The following is a 20,163-nucleotide window of genomic DNA, read 5'->3' as shown; positions in this document are numbered from 1 at the left end:
TGAGATCATGACCTGAGCCAAAATCAAGAGTTGGATGCTTAACCCACTGAGCCACCCAGGCACCCCTGTTACACTTTTCCTAACTCAAATTCTTAGTTCCTTTTTCTTTTTCTTTTTTTAATAATGAAAACATTAATGCTCTTAATTTGCCTCTGAGTACAGCTTTGGCTGCACTCAATAATTTACATGAATCATGGTCTTATATTAATTACTCTCCAAATAGTTGGCATTTTTAGTTTCATTTCCTCTTTGATTCAAGAGGTATTTAGGACAGTTCTCTTCACTCTGTTTTCTTTCATTGTCGTCAATGGCTATAGTCTTTTAAACTTTCAAATTTACTGAGGTTTTTTTTTAAGATTTTTATCTACTTGAGAGAGAGAGCGTGCGTGCAGGCGTGAGCACACCCATGAGCAGGGGGAGGGGCAGAGGGAGAGGAGAGAGAAAATCTCAAGCAGACTCCACACTGAGCATGGAGCCCCATGTGGTGCTCAATCAGACAGCCATGAAATCATGACCTGAACTGAAATCAAGAGTTGGATGCTTAACCTTCTGAGCAACCCAGGCACTCCCTGAAGGTGTTTTGTTTTTTTTTTAATGATTTTTTATTATATTATGTTAGTCACCATACAGTACATCCCCGGTTTCCTGTTTTTTTTTTTTTTTAATGACTTAAAGCATAATCCAATTTGGTAAGCGTTCTGTGAAAACTTAAAAAAATTTTCTGTTTGCAGAGTATATATGTAACTTTAATTATTCAAATTATCTTATTTGGTTTATTATTCCTTTTTAATGGTTCCTATTATAAGACTTAGTCTTTATTAGGTTTTTGTTTTGTTTTGTTTTGAGAGAGTGCATGCGCATGTGTACACACATGGGGGGGCAGAGGGAGAGAGAGAATCCCCAGCAGGTTCCACACTAAGTGCAGAGCCCACTGTGGGGCTTGATATCATGACCTCGAGATCATGACCTGAGCCAAAATCAAGAGTCTGATGCTGGGACGCCTGGGTGGCTTAGTCAGCTGAGCATCTGCCTTCAGCTCGGGTCATAATCCCAGGGTCCTGGGATTGAGTCCTGCATCAGGCTCCTTTGCTCTGCAGGGAGCCTGCTTCTTCCTCTGCCTGCTGCTCCCCCTGCTTGTGCTCTCTCTCTTACTCTCTCTCAAATAAATAAATACATCTTTAAAGAAGAGTGAGACACTCAACTGACTGAGCCACCCAGGTACCCGGTCTTCATTACTTTTTAAATCTTAATCTGTCAAAAATTAAGAGAGTCACATTGTTTTTAAGAGCTTGTTCTCACATTGGGACCTTTACATTTTTGTTTCTTCCGCCTGATACTGTCTTCCTTTCGTACATTATGGTTTCGATGGGGCCTTACCTGATTGGTCATCTAAAATAGCCTTCACCTACTGCACTCGATATCTAACTTCTTACCCTTCTGTGTCTGTCTTTATAGCACTTTCGTCTGAAGTTATTTGGCTTCTTTCATTTTCTTGTTTCTCTATTTCTTTGCTGTTATTCTATTTAGAACTTAGAACATGTGGGCATGCAGTAAGTATATGTTGGTTGAGTGTCAGTTTCTTTTATTTCTGATGATTTTTGATTTTTTAAGTAATAGACTTATTTTATATAGCAATTTTAGGTTCACAGCAAAACTGAGTAAAAAGTACAGAGTTCCTATATACTCCAAGCTCCCCCTTACTCTCAGTACCCCTTACCCCACCATCAATGTCTGACCGCGTATGGTACATTTGTTTTAATTGATAAACTAACATTGACACATCATTATCAACCAAAGTCCATAGTTTAGGGTTCACTCTTGATATTGTACATTCAGTGGGTGTGGACAAATAAATGGTGGATTTTTACTTGTGTCCATCATTACAGTGTCATGCACAACAGTTTCCCAGCCCTAAAAATCACCCATGATCCACATATTCATCCCTCCCTTCTCCCTAATTCCTGGCAACCGCTAGTCCTTTTACTGTCTCCATAATATTGCCTTTTCCAGAATGTCCTATAATTGAAATCATATAATATGTAACCTTTTCAACTTGCAATATGCATTTAAGTTTCCTTCTCATCTTTTGATGGCTTGATAGCTCATTCCTTTTTAGCAATGAATAATATTCCATTGACTGGGTGTACGGCAGTTTGTTTATTCATTCTCCTGCTGAAGGACATCTTGGTAGCTTTCACATTTGTCAATTATGAATAAAATTGCTATAAACATCTGTGTTTCATTTTTGTATGGATAGAAGTTTTCAGCTGATTTGAGTAAATAACAAGAAGCATAATTGCTGGATTGTATGGTAAGAGTATATTTAGTTTTGTGGGAAACCTCTAAACTGTCTTTCAAAGTGGTTATACCATTTGGTTTCCCACCAGCCATGGGTGAGAGGGTCCCTGTTGCTCAGCGTCCTCACGAGCATTTTATGTTGATTAGTTAGTCTCATAGGTATATAGTGGTATCTCATTGTTTTGATTTGCAGTACTCCCATGATTGATGTTGAGCATCTTTTTGCATGCTGCTTTTCCATCCGTGTATCACCTTGGTGAGGTATCTCTTCAGAAGTTATGCACATTTTTAAGTTGGGTTGTTAATTTTTATATTGCTGAATTTTAAGAGTTCTTTGTATATTTTGGGTAACTGTCCTTTATATCTGATATTTCTTTTGCAGGTATTTTTCCCCAGTCTGTGGCTTGTCTCTCATTCTCTCAACTCTAATGATTTTTATCATGTATTTTGATGCAGTATTATTTGATGCGTGTGTAAGTTATCTACTGCTGAAAGTCTCATCGATTATACTTAATAAAAATAATCATCATACTTCTGAGTCTTGTATTTCACTTAAATTTCTGTCTGTACTAAATGTCTTTGTTCAATAAATTATCCAACTTTGGCTTTCCATGCCATTTTGTTTTAGTTGTGTCTTTTTAAAATTACATGTAGGTTTTTTTAAAAGATATTTATTTATTTATTTATTTATTTATTTATTTATTTGAGAGAGAGCATGTGGGAGCATGCACTCAAGCAGGCAGGGGAAGGGGCAGAGGGAGAGGAAGAGAATCCTAAGCAGACTCCGCACTGAGCGTGGAACCCAGTGTGGGGCTTGATCCCATGACCCTGAGATCATGACCTGAGCCAAAACCAAGAGTCAGATGCTTAACCAACTGAGCCACCCAGGCACCCTGTGGTTTATTATTTGTTGTAATTCAAAGTGAATGCTTAAAACATTTATCGTCATAATGAATTCTGTTGGGTGTGTTTCTATCATTTCATTTAGTGTTTCCGGTTTTTTTTTTTTTTTTTAAAGATTTTATTTATTTATTTGACAGAGAGACAGCCAGCGAGAGAGGGAACACAAGCAGGGGGAGCGGGAGAGGAAGAAGCAGGCTCATAGCAGAGGAGCCTGATGTGGGGCTCGATCCCATAACGCCAGGATCACGCCCTGAGCCGAAGGCAGGCGCTTAACCGCTGTGCCATCCAGGCGCCCCGTGTTTCCTGTTTTTTAATGATTAATTGCTGCTGCTTTCATTGTATAATGTACATAAGATAAAAATTACCATCTTAACCACTTTTATATATACAATTCTTTAGCATTAAGTACATGTACATTGTTGTACACCCATCCCCCTCACTTTTTTATCTTCCCCAACTGAACCTCTATACTTACTAAAAATGAACTCCCCATTCCTCCTTACTCCCAATCCCTGGTAACCTATTTCTAATATTCTTTATGTCTGTTATGATTTTGCCTATTCTAGATGATTCATGTAAGTGGAATCGTACCGTATTTATCCTTTTGTGTTTGGTTTGTTTCACATAGCACATGATGTTTTCATCCTTGCTGTAGCATGTATTAGTACTTCATTCTTTTTTTAAGGCTGAATAATACTCCATTGTATATATACACTTGACCCTTGAACAATGTGGGGATTAGGGGTGTCAGCCCCTACACACACAGTCAAAAATCTGCATATAACTTTTGACTACCATACGAGTAGCCTACTGTGACCAGAAGCCTTACTAAGAACATGAACAATAATTAACATATAACTAGCATGTTATATTCTCATAAGACTGTATTCTTATGACGTAAAACAAAATGTTACTCAGAAAATTATAAGGAAAATCTATGTAGTACTGTATCAGAGAGCTGGCATACAGTGCACAGTTCAAACCTGTGGTGTTCCAAGTTCAGCTGTATACCACATTTTGTTTATTCAGTTATCTGTCGCTGTCTTCTAGTTTTTGCTTTGTAAATTTGTTGCTTTTTTCTCACTTATTTGGAGTTTATGCATCTTGTTTTTAAATCCACTAATTTATAGTTTAAATGAATTCAAGTATAAATCTAAATTAAAAAAAATAAATTTTCTGGTTTGTCAGTCTAAAAGAAAACTATACTTTGACTCCCCCTTATATTAGAAGACTAGCTGCTCCTCTTCATCCACCCTCACTTTATCTGCGTTTTCTCTCCACGGTGAACTGGGGACTTTGTATTCTTCGTATATTTTTTACCCATTTCATGTTTTTAACTTCGTCTTCTTTCAGGTCTTTTATCTTGGTAATTACATTCCACATTAACACAAAGTATTTAAATTTTATTTAGACGGAGTTGTTGGTGCTCATTGCCGTTTTTCTCAGGCTTTCATTTAAGGTGATACATCATGTTTGTCAACTAGCCTTTTCAGCTATTTTTTTTTTAATTAATTTATTTGAGAGAGAGTGCACAAGGCAGGGGGCAGAAGTAGGGAGAGAGAATCCTCAAGCACAGGTGCTCCTTTTTTTTCCTTTTTATTAAAATATTTTCACAGATCATGTCTGTTATACACATTCATCAATGTTGCCTGATACACTAGCTCCTTACTGTTTTTGTACTTCGTTCTTTTTTCATTTCCAGAAATATTTTTAGTTATTTTGTTTTAATTCTGTTTTCTTTCTTGAAAATACTTACAATAATTAGGTTGGCTTGTCATTTCTGTCCTTTGTGTGAGTTTCTCAAATGTTTGTCTTATCACCCGTTTGATTTTTCTTTATCTCTTCCAGTGTAGGCTTTATTTCTGCTATTGAAATTTTAGCTTCTTTATATCCTTTAAAAATTTATGCTGCTCCCTTTTCTTCTTAATTTACTCTCATTTTATCTTTGGCTTTTCTCTCCATATATGCCTGTTTCCTAGTTTGCCACTGTTTGGGAGTTCTGTGTCTTGAGGTGATTCATCATCTAAGTCAGACTCTGCTTCCTGTGGTGGGTAATTATCTTTCTTGTGCTACATTATTTTTTGTTGGGATCAACATAAATTGTTGAATGTTTTTTCTGCTGCTTTATCTTTGAATTGTAGCTGTTGTATGTTATCTGATGTACATTTGTTAGAAGTGTTTGTGGGTTATCCTTGCTACAGTGGGCTGTGATTCTGATTGAAACCTCTTAGGTGTATTGCCAAAGGATACATAGCTCCTAGCCTGAGTTCCAGTGATTAATAGATATTCATCTAATATAGTAGTTCTGGTGGGATCTGGTTTCTAACTTGTGCTGTTAGGGCTCTTCCTGATTCTAGCCTTATACCCACAGCACAACACTTTGCTTAAGTGACTACATCTCTCAGGAAGCCATGTGCTAATCCATGTTTCTCTGTGCTTGTACAGCTCCACCTGAACCTTACATACACACAGGAACATAGACACTTGCTTTTTTCTGGAACTTGCATGGTAAACTCTTAAATGTATGTAGAAAGATCAGAGGGGAAAACAAGGATCTCTGGCTGCCACAAAACCCACTTCTGCATAGCAACGAACAGCTTAGCAAGGGTTGGCTGACTAGTTTGTTTCTTTGAGGCTGATTTTGGGTCTCTAAATAAAAGGATGGCTGGCAGAGAGGGGCAAGGTGTCTTCATACCTTCTTTTAGGCAGATGGTTGAACTTAGTTTTATGAAGCAGAGCATGGCTGGGTTGTGAATCCTCTCAGTTAAGATTGACCTTATAGTTAGTGGAAATCCTTCAAAGATCTGATATGAGTTGTTTTCTTGGAAATTTGGGATAGGCTACGTGGGTTGATTCTGATTTGATACCATTTTTTTAATGAGAATAAGCTGGCTCCAGTTTTTGTTTAACTTAGATAACCACCCAAGGAATCAAATAATCCATTTGCTGTTAACCATTTTTTAGTCAAAGGTCTTATTTTAGATTGATAGATTATCACTTTGATGGTAGGAAATGGTATCTTGTTTCAATTTGCATCTCTCTGAAGTTGAACACATTTCATAAATTTATTGCCCCCCCTTTATTTTTCATTTTGAATTAATTGCCATTTAAGGTTTGTGACCAAAGCTGCCTTTTTTTTTTTTTTTTTTTTTTGTAATCTTTGCTGTTCCTTACTTCCCCGTTCCCTACCTTACAGTCATTTTGAAGCATTTCTGACTCTTGCCTCTTCTTTCGTGCTTGGTCATTGTTTCACTTTTTCAGTGTGGTGATTGGGTGAAGGCCAAGGGGAAAAAGAAAAAAAAGAAGGATCACATTTAGATTACTATGTTTCTTTACACACACTGCTTCCTCTGTATATAGAGACCTTCCTGTCTTTCCTTGCCTGGCAAATTCCTTCTCATCCTTCAAAAGCCAAGTCTGATTTCTTGGCCTAATTACTCATATAAATGGGAGCTGTGGGTCCTCTTTTCCATAGTATGCCTTACACCCCTATTAGCTCTTACCTTATTTCAGAGTAGTCGTCTGTTTTTATTTTCCCACTGACGCCAACTCAGAGGGAACACTGAATCATAGTTGTCTTTGATCTCTAGCGTCTGACACAGTATAGGCACAAAATAAATATTTGACTGACTTAGGAGAGACTAAGGTTTTTTCCTTCAACTGTGTCATTGCCCTGCTTCTAGTGTGAAAATGTAAAACACAGGTCTTTTGGGAAGTGGAGTTACAAATACTTTTTTGTTTAGATTTTATTCTGGTCTGGGTTGTTTGTTTTTTTAATGATCGGGCACTACTTCTGAGAATAAGAAATGCTTAAACCAACCTCTAAAACTTCCAGGTGCTCCCTGTTGCCCAGCACCTGTGACTTTTTGGCCCTACTGCACAATCTGATTTTTCACTACTTGCTGCCATTTGCCCTCTTGTTTTCTTGCTGTCTCATGAACTAGATCATACTTACTGTTCCTATTTGTTCCTATTGTTTGGAATCCCATCTTCTTCTTCTTTTTTTTTTTTTAGAAGATTTTTTATTTATTTATTCGACAGGGACAGAGACAGCCAGCGAGAGAGAGAACACAAGCAGGGGGAGTGGGAGAGGAAGAAGCAGGCTCATAGCAGAGGAGCCTGATGTGGGGCTCGATCCCACAACGCCGGGATCACGCCCTGAGCCGAAGGCAGACGCTTAACCGCTGTGCCACCCAGGAGCCCCCGGAATCCCATCTTCTGAATGGGAATGTGATCTGTTGTAAATGAGGATTGAGTAGTGAGAATTTAGACTATTTATTGTCCTGCTGGTCTTATACTGAATATATGATGGTTAATGTGAGGTTCCTGGATCAGTTTTATCAATTGTGAGGATCAAAATAAATAGAGCATTTAATTGTCTTTGTTCTAGAATAGTGATCTGAAAGCACACAGAACAGTGACTCTTTCTTCAAATTTTGCTGTGTCCCCTGCAGCCTAAAAAAAAAAAAGTTCACTTGCCTCTGATGCCATCACAGATAAACCTTTCATTGGTCGATTTATTCATCAGCAATTACTCATGTAGACACATGAACTGGATACAATGCTAGGTGTTAGTGGTTAACAAAATACTCACTGGATCCATGCCTGTGGAGTTTATAACATAGGGAAGATAGACATTAAAAAAGCAAATCCAGTGTGATGAATGTTAAGACAAAGGAAATAAAGTGATATGCATGGGATGGGAGTGAGGAGGTGTCAGAGAAGGTTTTCTGAGAAAGTCACCTTTAGGGCAATACTTGAAGTGGGTGTTTGACAGGTGGAGCTGGTGGACAGAAAGTAGGGTGACCAACTCAATGCCAGTTTGCTGAGGTCTTTCCTGGGTTTAGTACTGCCCGTCAGGTGTCCCAGGGAAATAGAATGAATGATTGGTCAGTGAACAGATCTTCCTAGGAGGTCACATGTGAACGCCTGAAATGGCCATTAGAAAAACTGAAAGAATGGATAAAACTACAGAAGAACCCCTTAAAACTACGAAGGAGTGAGTATGGAAAGTGAGGGGCCTAATCATGCGTGTACTGTTGCGCTTTATCTTCAGTCTCCCACTTGAAGGCTTTAAGTAGGACACTGAAGTGACAGAGTTTAATGTGCTTTAAAGCTGCTCCCTGCAGTGTGTACAATAGATTGGGAGGGGCTGAGAGTGCATTTGGGGATCATAAATAACAGTGAGTAAGTCGTAGGCTGCAGTGATTTAGAAGTTTTGAGAGGCATGGATGGTTTTGAGACAGCATGTTTAGGTAGAGCGTGAAAGCCTGAAACAAATGATTTTCAAAAATCATTTTATTCCAAGACGATTAATTTCTTAAAAATGGAAAAACTGAACATTTTTTACTTTGATATTTTCCTGTCACCTGATAGAAATTTTCCGAGCAGAACCCATAATCCAGACAGCAGTTTTGGTTTTTTTGTTAAATGATGACCCTGGGTCCTTTTTTCACGTACGAAGAACAGCAGCGTAGGAGGCATGGCTTTGAAATGGTGGAGATGATTCTTTTTCTGAATGCAGCGAGAGGTGTGACTTCAGGTAGTTTAGTCACCTTGAGAGTAATGCCCCTGCGAGGCTCTCGAGGCAATCGATGGATCGATCGATCGTTCCAGGGATGCTTGCGTTCTGCATTTGTTTAGAAGTCTCCGTTGTAAGTTACTCCGGGAGGCCACAGCAGTTTCTTTGGAGCTGCTTCTTCCCCAGACCTGAACCCTCCATGTCTGCCTCAGTTTCCATCATTCCCTTTCTTTGTCTATATCTGCTCCACTGTAGCTTTTTTTTCCCCTTAAATTAAAAAAAGAGAGAGATATATAATTCATATATGATAAAATCCACCCTTTAAAAGGTATACAACTGAGTGGGTTTTGTTTTGTTGTGTTTTTCTGTTTTCCGAGATTGCATAATCACCACCACTCTCTGATTCTGGGATGTTTGTATTATCGCAAAAAGAAATCTTGCACCTGGTAGCAGTCACTCATTTTATCCCAACTTCTCCCCCTTGTCCCAGGCAACCACTAATATATTTTCTGTCTTTATCAATTTGTCTGTTCTGGACAGAGAAGCTGATTCACATAAAATGTGGTCTTATGTGACTGGTTTCTCCCATTTCTCACAGTGTTTTCAAGGTTGATCTATATTGTAGCATGTATGAATACTTAATTTTTTTATGGCTAAATAATACTCCATTGTATGGGTATACCACATTTTTTTAAAATCCATTTATCAGTTAATGGAAGTAGGGTTACTTTCACTTTTTTTTTTTTTTTTAAAGATTTTATTTATTTATTTACTTGACAGAGACAGCCAGCGAGAGGGGGAACACAAGCAGGGGGAGTGGAAGAGGAAGAAGCAGGCTCCTAGTGGAGGAGCCTGATGTGGGGCTCGATCCCAGAACGCCGGGATCATGCCCTGAGCCCAAGGCAGACGCTTAACGACTGCGCCACCCAGGCACCCCTGCTTTCACTTTTTGACTGTTAGATGAATAATGCTTCTGTGAACATTTGTCTATAGGTTTTTGTGTGGACATATTTTTATTTCTTTGGAGTATATACATAGGAATGGAATTGCTGAGTCATAGGGTAACTCCATCTTTAACCTTTGAGGAGCTACCAGGCTGTTTTCCAAAGCTCCTGTACCATTTTGCAGTCCTGCCAGCGGTGTGTGAGGGTTCCAATTTCTCCCTGTCCTCACTAACACCTGTTACTTTCTGTCTTTTTTAATGTAGCCATCCTGCTGGGTGTGAAATGGTATCTCATTGGGGGTTTACTTTGCATTTCCCTAATGGCTAATGATGTCGAGTATCTTTTAATGGGCTTATTGGCCATTTGTGTTATCTTTTGAGAAATACGCATTCAGGTCCTTTGGGAATGAATTTTATGTTCAGAATTGAGTGGTTTAGAGCAGTGCCTCTCAGAATCTTTTGGTAATGAACTAATAACTTTTGTAAAATACTGTAAAATGGAAATGAAAGAAAAACAAGACATACAAAATAAAAGCCCCTTTTGTTGTTGTTGTCATTGTCATTGTCGTTGTTAGGGTCAACAGCAAATTACTGTGTCAGATTGCTCCGAAAGTTTCTAAACACTTCTTCTCAATTTCTGTATTTCATTGAGCACTGGTAAAAGAAATAGCTGGTCCATGTAGCACTCTTTGAGTGGTACTGCTTTCAATTACTAAAAGACATTTGAAAAGTAGCACTTTTTCTGTGTTTAACTCAAGACAATAGCTTGTTTCTTTTATCTTCTGTACTTCCAGCTCCGACTCCCCAGTTCTAACTTACCATTGAGGTGATCCCACAGAGGGCTGGTTTTGAGGCTTGATGAAAACAAGCATTTCATATGGATTTTACATAAGCAAGTTGCGTTTTATTGGAACAAGCTAGAGGGTCCAGTTTCAGCAGAAGATAAGGCAAATGAGATTTGTAGCCAGTGAGGCAGCCTTCTAACCATTTCCCAGTTTTCCTCATAGGAGATACCCTCAGTGTTGATGACCCTGTGCTTGTGGTAGGGGGGTTTCTGCCAGGTTTTCAGAAGCACAGAATGCAGGTTTATCATAAAGCCTCGTATACTTCCAATCATGTCACTCTGAAATTCCAACATAGTTATCTTACTTGTTTGTAAATAAATAACTTATCACTTGGCTGTAACATCCTTGTTCTGAGCATGATTTCTTACCTCATTGTATATAGTTATACAGAAATAAGCGTTATTCATCTCCAACCTCTTTCTGACCCTGTAGCCATGAAGAGTCTATGAGCATGAGCAGTTCATTATCTCCTGTCTTAAAAGCTCTCGGAGCTCTAAGCGTGCAGGCTGTTCCTGTCTCTGAAACCTTATAAACTAGGGACACCAAGGAATGCATACTTACACTATCTTGATTATCTTATGTTTTGGGTGGTGAGATTCTGAAATAATTGTAGGTCATTAGAAAGTATTTTGTTTGTTTATAGTGGCCTTAAACTAATGAGGGTGTATAGAGTATTTTTTTTCTAAAGATTTTATTTATTGACAGAGACAGCAAGAGAGGGAACACAAGCAAGGGGATTGTGAGAGGGAGAATCAGGCTTCTTACTGAGCAGGGAGCCCGATGCGGGGCTCGATCTCAGGACTCTGGGATCATGACCTGAGCCGAAGGCAGATGCTTAACAACTGAGCCACCCAGGCGCCCCTAGAATATTTTTGAATCGTTTGAAGTGAGTTTAAACTATCGTTAGTTCCTCTGTGTTAAAAGCTTTATTTTGGACAATGTCACATTGATACAGAAATTAAGAAAAGTGTTCCCTGCCAGCCTGGAGTTTAAAATCTTGTAGAAAAAGAGAAGAAAGATGCCAGTGACTGAAGTACAAAGAAGTGTGTAAGTGTAAACCTTACGGATTGCACTGTATCATTCTGGGTCCATTCAGGAGAGAAACCACACAGTAATTTGAACACGGAAAGAATTATTAACTATAACAAGAGAGTGGAATAACGAGGGATGAGTTAGTAAGAAGTAAATAGAACTCTAAAGAATATAGGAATAGCAAGTAAGGAGCAGCTGCTACCCCTAGGGCTCGTATCTCAGGACCTAGGAAGGAGCCCTCCTTCCCCCAGAGCTGAGATCCAGACGTTGTTGGAGAGAGCATGGCTGTAGATCCCTGAAGGTGCTGTGTGGGCAGAACTTGCTGGACATATGCTCTCTAGGGTAGGTGCCAGAGAAAGCTGTTGACAGGGAGGTGTTAACTCCACTACAAAAGCTCCCAAAAAGAGAGCAGTGGGAAGCTGTTGGCTGCTGAGTAAGCTACTGGTCACCTCGTGGTATAGAAGCCTGGTATTGGAGGAATTTGGGGAGCAAACACACCAGAACCAGGAAGCAAAACTTTTATCCTACTTGTCTCTCCTGCGCCCTCTACTGATAAAGCTTAATATCATGCCAGCTGGCCAAGGGAAACACTTAAAGGTCCCAGATCTATTTTCAGAGTAGACAAAGGGATGAATTTGGGATTGAGAGACACTAAATCAGTAACTAGCATTGGAATGGTATTAGTGCTGTCAGAGTCATAGGAATAGATTTGCTATGAGATTATGACAGTTGAAGAAGTGGTATATGAAGGAGCTCTTGTAAGATCAGTAGGGTTGTTTTTTTTTTTTAATTCAACCATGGTTGACATACAATGTTATATTGCTTTCAGGTGTACAGAGTAGTGATTTGGCACTTCTATACATTATGAAATGCTCACCACACTAAATGCGGTTACTATCTGTCACCAGACAATGTTATTACAATATTGTTGACTATATTCCCTGTGTTATACTTTTCATCCCTGTGACTTATTTTATAACTGGAAGTTTGTACCTCTTAATCCCCTTCACCTTTTCACTCAAGGTTGTTTGTTGTTGTTGTTGTTGTTTTAATTGAAGATGATAGCTGTTTTTTTTCTCATTACAAAAATAGTACATGTTCATTTTATAAAAATTAGAGTATGGACAGTTATTTTTGTCCTGTGTATATTGTAGAAAGGTAGGGAAAGCAATCAGGTCTATTACCCATAAAGAGAATCATTGTTAATCATTTGATAAAATATGGCTAGGTAGGGGAGATAGTAGGGAGGGAAAGCTTTCTGTGATGGTGCTTGCTGCTTCTTTCGTATATTTGTTTACAGAAAAATTTGGCTTTCAAATATAATGCTAGGGATGCCTGGGTGGCTCAGTCGGTTCAGTGCTTGCCTTTGGCTCAAGTCATGGTCCAAGGGATCGGTTTTCGCATCGGACTCCTTGCTCTGCAGGGAGACTGCTTCTTCCTCTGCGTGCCGCTCTCACTGCTTGTGCTCATGTGTGTGCTCTCTCTCTCTCTGACAAATACATAAAATCTTAAAAATATATATATAATAATGCTAAATGATATATACTAGCATTTTGAGGAACTTTCTGTTTTTGGTGTTTATGTGAAATATATTTATGTAAGTTCTTTTTAAATGTTTTATTATTATATTTGTTTTATTATTTTTAAATTTTCAGTATGATTAACATACAGTGTTATATTAGTTTCAGGTATACAGTATAGTGATTCAACAGTTCTGTGCATTACTCAGTGCTTATCATAGTAAGTGTACTCTTAATCCCCTTCACTTATTTCATCCATCCCCCCACCCGTGTCCCCTCTGGTAACCATCGATTTTTTTCTCTGTATTTAAGAGTCTGTATTTTTGTTTACCTCTTTTTTATTATTGTTCATTTGTCTTGTTTCTTAAATTCCATTATGAGTATAGTCATATGGTATTTGTCTTTCTCTGACTTTGACTTATTTCACATAACTTTATACCCTCTAGATTGATCCATGTTGTTACAAATGGCAAGAATTCATTCTTTTTTATGACTGGGTAATATTCCATTGTATTTATATACCGCATCTTCATCCATTTATCTATTGATAAACACTTGGATTGTTTCTGTAATTTGGCTATTGTAAATAATGCTGCAGTAAACGTAGGGGTGCATATATCTTTTTGAGTTAGTGCTTTTTAATTTTTTTGGGTAAATATCCAGTAGAAGAATTGCTGGATCATATGGTAATTCTGTTTTTAGTTTTTCAAGGAATTTCTTTACTGTTTTCACAGTGGCTATACCAGTTTGCATTCCCACCAATAGTACATGAGGGTTCCTTTTTCTCCACATCCTTTCCAATAATTGTTGTTTCTTGTGTTTTTTATTTTCTCCTTCTGACAATGTGTGAGATGATGAGATCTCATGGTTTTGATTTGCATTTCGCTGGTGATTAGTGATGTTGAGCATCTTTTCATGTGTCTGTTGGTCATCTGTAAGTATTCTTTGGAGAAATCTCTGTTCATATTGTCTGATTTTTTTTTTTTTTAAAGATTCTATTTCTTTGTCAGAGAGAGCACGCATGCGAGCACAAGCAGGGGGAACGTCTTCTCATTTTTTAATTGGATTATTTGGTTTTGGGTGTTGAACTCTGTAAGTTCTTTATATATTTTGGATACTAACCCTTTATCAATTATATCATTTACAAATATCTTCTTCCATTCAGTAGGTTGTCTTTATTGTCTTTTAGTTTTGTTGTTTGTTTCCTTTTGCTGTGCAGAAACTTCTTATTTTGATGTATTTATGTAACGTAACGAAGTTTGTCAAATAGACAATCACTAAACATCATTTTGGTGCTCTTTAAGTGACTGTTAGGAAGGTAGTCACATTGTAATCACAATGTAATCACGTTGACGGAATGTTGCATCTTAGAAGTCATCATGGTTTAGTCCTCTTCGCCCAAATATTGTCGTATGAATGCGCCTTTTAGGAACAGGGTTCTAGCAGACTTGATCTGGGAAAACAAATTGAAAACTATATTTTGCCCTTGTTGAGGTGTAGGAATTAATCCCCCCACCCAGATATCAAAGACTGAAGGATTCTCATGAAAGAGAAAGACTTTAATAATACCATATTACTGATTATTGGCTTTTATACTTTAAAAGTTGGACAGTAATTCTAGAAAATGAAAACAAAGTTCTTGGGTGTTAACCCATGACTAGGCTCATATAAATGGTCAGGCTACATAGTGTGAGGCCCATTTTCAGAGAAATATCCTATACTACTAAATCTAGACTAGTTCTTATTGACTTATCAACCTTTTAATCAGGTTGGTGCAGAAGTGAATTGTTTGCTTTCCATTTTTGACAAATTTAAGAAAAATATTAAAACTTATTAATATAAGTATAGTTTTTAAACCTTTTAGATATGATCTTTGACTTAGAAATATCCAACTTAAAAATAACCACTCTTCCTCTCATTATGTATGAGTAGTTATATGGAAAGGTTTAGAGTAGTGCTGGATTTGGAGTGTCTGGGTGGCTCGATCGATAAAGCGTCTGACGTCAGCTCAGGTCGTGATCTCGGGATACTGGGATGGAGCCTCATGTTGGGCTTCCTGCTCCGTGGGGAGTCTGCTTGTCCCTCTGCCCTTTCCCCTCCCCCTGCTCATGCTTGTGTAAGCTCATTCTCTCTCTCAAGTACATAAATATAGCTTAAAAAAAAAAAAAGAATAGTGCTGTTCAACCTGAACTCGTTGCCATGATGGAAATGTTCCATATCTGTGCTGTCCAATATGGCAGCCACTAGCCACGTGTGACTGCTGAGCACTTGAAATATGGCTAGTGTGCCTAAGTATCTGAATTTTATTGCATTTTAATTAAATTTAAATAGCCACACATGGCCAGTATGTCTACCCATATTGGATAGCACAGTTTAGAGAATGTAAGGAAACCAGTTTGAAAGAAAACAAGTAATTTGAAGATGACTTTAGGAGCAACTTCCCATTGAGGGTCAGCCTCTCTACATGATAGTTTCTGTTTTCCCCAAATATCTTAATTTGAAATGTTTTGAAAATTTTTTTGTATCACTAATGTAATTACAAAAATTTGATTGAGATTCATTTCTTTTTTTAAGGTATCTTTTAAAAATGCATATCCTGGGGCACCTGGCCGGCTCAGTTGGTGGAGCATGTGACACTTTATCTGCGGGTTGTGAGTTCAAGCCTCATATTGAGCATAGAGAGTACTAAAAAAATTTAAAATAAAGATGCATATCCCTCAGTGATGTCTGTTTTATAACCTTATCACACGCCTAATCTTGGTTCATTTTAGTATGCATCTGTTGAATGCATACAGTGTGCCAGACTCTATACTGTGTGCTAGGAGTACAAAGATTAATAAGGCATAATTGTCATTAGCTATTTAGTCTAGCTGGGGTTAAGCGAGAGGGAAGTGGTGTTAAAGGAAAACTTTTTAGTGTTCAGTTTTTTGATGTTTTTGATTTTACGTAGGCTCCACGTCCAATATGGGTCTTGAACTCAGGACCCCAAGATTAAGAGTTATGTGCTCTACTGACTGAGCAAGCCAGGTGCCCCTTAAGTGATTGGTTTTTTTAAACCTCTGCATGCCATTTGATATGCTTAGGAATATATATACATATATATGTGTGTATATATATTTTTTTAAGATTTTATTTATTTGAGAGAGAGAGAGAGCATGAGCAAAGGAGAGGGGCAGAGAGAGAGGAGAAGCAGACCCCCCACTGAGCAGGGAGCCTGCCGTGAGGCTCCATCCCAGGATCCTAGGATCATGACCTGAGCCAAAGGCAGACGCTTAATTGACTGAGCCACCCAGGCACTCCGAAATATATATTTTTTAACTTAGCTCACTTTTCAAAAAACATTTTTCTTAAAGCAAGGAAAGATTTTTTGCCTTTCTGTCTTTGCTGGATTATTTTATTTTGTACCCTCCCATAAGAGGAATGCAGCCTCAGAATTCTCATCACAGTGTACAGGAAGACGTGACCGCCAGCCACTCGGAATCATTCAGAGTAGCTCTGTGAATTGAAGCCTGCTGGCTCTTTGGCATCTATAGTAGTACCTGGAATATTCTTTCCCTATTTTTTATCTGTGCAAACTATCCTTTATGTTATTTTTCAAGTTAAAGTCATGCTCTTTCTCAAATCATTTTGAAGTGATAGAAGTGATCTCTTCCCCTTTCGTACTCATGCATTCATTGAACAGATATTTATGGATTGCCTTGTATGTGGCAGGTTCTGTTGAACCATGAGGTAGGAAGTGAGCTATGTCACTTGTGGACTGAGACAGTTAAAGCCCACATGCCCCCTCAGTCTCTCTCTCCCATTTTGGTGGCGACCTATTAAGATAATGGAACTCTAGGATCGCAGCAACCTAGATCCATAAATCGTCTTAAGGAGAAGAACTAAGTTCCTCAGGTTTAGTGTCCACTAGAAATAAACCTTCATTGTGTCAAAACATTCAGATTTTGGGATAGGTTTGTTACCAGTGCATAGCCTGGTCTGATAAGGGGTTGTTTCGGACTTCTACTGGTATGACAGTGCTACTATAAATATTCTTATAATTTGCACATCTGTGAGAGTTTCTTGGATTTATATCCAGCAATAAAATTGCTGAGTTACAGAATGTAAAGACAGACGGTCTACTTTACAAGCTAATACCAAGTTGTTTTCTGAAGTAGTTTTGCTACTTTGCACTCTGCTAGCAGTTAGGGAAATTCTCTTTGCTCTACATCCTTGATAATATGTAATTTTGGTCAGCCTTCTTAATTTTTGCCAATCTAGAAGCTGTAAAAATGGTATCTGATAATGGCCTTAACTTTATATTTCCACAATTTTTTATGAGGTTGGGCATGTTCTCATGTATTTATTCACTTTGTTGTCTTCTATGAAATGCCATTCCCATCACTTGCTCATTATTAATTGGATTGTATGTCTTTTACTTATTTCTTTATAGAAATTCTTTATATGTTCTGAATACAATTTTTTGTCAGCTACTTTTGTTGCAGATTATCTCCTTGGTTTGCAGCATATCTTTTTATTTTATGGTATAGAATGTAGTCCTATTTATCAGTCTTTTCCTTTAGAGCCATATACTCTCTCTACGTAAAGAAACCCTTCTATATAATCTTCTAAAAGTTAGAATTTTGCCTTTCACATTAAATCTTTAATTCATCTAAAGATTTTTTTGGTATAAGGTAGGGGTCTTCACCTGCGTTCTCCAGAAGGCAGAGCTTGAGGCGGAAGGCTTATGTATCTTTTCATTATTAGGAAGTACATTTCAAGGAGCAGAAGTATGGGGAAGGAGGAGTGGAGTACTCCTGTAGTGGTAGCCTATATGGAAGTGGAACTGATGGCTCAATCCCCTTGTATTGCCTCTCAGGAAGTTACAGGAAGTCAGTCTCAGGATCATCCAACAGGGGATAAGAAAAAGGATCTATTTAATGAGATGGGATCTGTTCTCATCACATTGGTCACAGGTTCACCCCACAGTTAACTCCCCTGCACTATCAGGTTGCACTTGTTGGGGTAGGGTGTGCAGCTCAGGAATGAAGTGAGGCATTGTCGTATTGTGCCTGCATTTAAAAGTTGGCCACATCCAATATAGAGCTGGTAGGTGGAGTAGCAGCTTGAATAAGAGATAGGTGAGGCTGAAAGGATCGGAAAAGTTGAATCTAGTAGAGGATCCAACCTCTTAGATAAAAAACGTTCCTATCAGGGTCTTTCTACATTATTCTGTTTCAGGAATGTCTTTGCTCTTCCTGGGCCTTCGCTCTTCCATATAGATTTTAGAATTAGCTGTCCAATTTTTCATAAAACCCGTTTGGGATTTTGATTAAGATTACTTTGAATCTAGATTAATTTGAAAAAAATTTGGCATTTATATAATTTTGAGTCGTTTAAAATTTTTTTCTTTTTTGTTTACTTTTTTTTTTTTTTAAGATTTTATGTATTTGACACGGAAGTGAGGAGAGAACAAGCACAAGCAGGGGGAGTGACAGGCAGAGGGAGAAGCAGGCTCCCTGTTGAGCAAGGAGCCCAGTGTAGGGCTCAAACCCAGGACTCTGGGATCATGACCCAAGCTAAAGCCAGCCGCTTAGCCAGCTAAGCCACCCAGGGGCCCAATTTTGAGTCTTAAATTCCTGAACACTAGTATCTCTCCATTTATTAAATTCTCCTTAATATCTTTGAATCTGTTTTCCTCCTGTATAAAGATTCTCATTCCATGGTTCCCAAACTGTGCCAGTGTACCCTGGGATACCCCCCTGAGCTGAGAGGCACTGTGGGATTTTACATTTTAGAGGGAGTCAGTGATCGGCATCTATTGAACACCATGTGGACTTGCAGCTCTAGGGAGTTCCACAGTTTCAACATTAAGTTGTGGTACATTTCGTAATGTCCATCTTTGTGGAGCAGCTGCTGTGATTAAAAGTACAGAAATCAATGTGGAACAGAAAATGAGGGTGGGCAATGCCTGAGGTCTTGTATTATGTAGTGCCCATCACGTGCATGTTTCCAGTTTGTAAGTGATTGAGAAAGAAATAAAAAAAATCTTCAGTTTGTGTGTATTGCTTTTTTTTAATAACTACTAAGTTTTTAGGACATAAATACTAATAAAGTTGTTTGGACCTAACTACTAAATAAGTGAAACTGTTAGGAATTTCTGTTAGCATTGTGAATAATTACTTAGAATAGCAAGGGCCCATGAATTGAGAAGGTTTGGGAACTTCTGTTGTAGGAACTTCATGTTTTTCTTATGTTAAAAATGGTATCTTTTCCCCTTCCAATTTCATTTTGTTTAGTATACAGAAATGCAGTTGAGTTTTGTATATTCTGCTGTATCTTGCAAAATTTGCTTGATTTGTGTTTATCTTAATAATTTGTTGTTTTTGAGCTAACACCTCACACCTGTCAGAATGGCTATAATTAACAACACAAGAAACAACAGGTGTTGGTGAGGTTTCAGAGAAAGGGGGGAACCCTCTTGCACTATTGGTGGGCATGCAAACTGGTGCAGCCCCTCTAGAAAACAGTGGAGGTTCCTCAAAAAGTTAAAAATAGAACTACCCTATGATCTAACAATTGCACTACTAGGTATTTACCCAAAGGATACAAAAATACAGATTTGAAGGGCACATGCACCCTGATGTTTATAGTGACATTATCAACAATAGCCAAACAATGGAAGGAGCCTAAAAGTCCACTGACTGATGAATGGATAAAGAAGATGTGGTGTGTACACACACACACACACACACACACACGCACGCACACGCATCACACACGCATGCACGCAGGCAATGGAATATTACTTAGCCATCAAAAATGAAATCTTGCCATTTGCAATGATGTGAATGGAGCTAGAGTATATTATGCTAAGCAAAATAAGTCAGAAAAAGATAAATACCATATGATTTCACTCGTGTGAAATTTAAGAAACAAAACAGATGAACATAGGGGGGAAAAGAGAGAGAGAGGGAAACAAACTGTAAGAGACTTAATGATTGAGGGGCGCCTGGGTGGCACAGCGGTTAGGCATCTGCCTTCGGCTCAGGGCGTGATCCCGGCGTTATGGGATCGAGCCCCACATCAGGCTCCTCCACTATGAACCTGCTTCTTCCTCTC

The 20,163-nt window shown here is 38.4% G+C and overlaps 1 protein-coding gene across 3 annotated transcripts in view; it reads left to right on the top strand.

Annotated features, from left to right (window-relative positions):
• PAK2 (p21 (RAC1) activated kinase 2) overlaps positions 1-20,163 on the top strand; it is an 88,945-nt gene that overhangs the window by 8,370 nt on the left and 60,412 nt on the right. Inside the window, exon 2 of one of the 3 annotated variants that reach the window (XM_087861537.1) lies at positions 15,637-15,713. The exons of 1 other annotated variant lie outside the window; for it this stretch is intronic. The gene's annotated coding sequence lies outside the window, so the exon portion shown is untranslated. Of the gene's footprint in view, positions 1-3,338; positions 3,463-15,636; positions 15,714-20,163 lie in introns of all 3 variants that reach the window. One more of the 3 variants, XM_087861538.1, reaches the window with a different exon arrangement.

Source organism: Ursus americanus, chromosome 4 (genome assembly GCF_024610735.1).
Source record: "Ursus americanus isolate L20-20 chromosome 4, mUrsAme1.1.p, whole genome shotgun sequence".
NCBI lineage: Eukaryota > Metazoa > Chordata > Mammalia > Carnivora > Ursidae > Ursus > Ursus americanus.
This window is presented reverse-complemented; position numbering and strand designations above follow the sequence as displayed.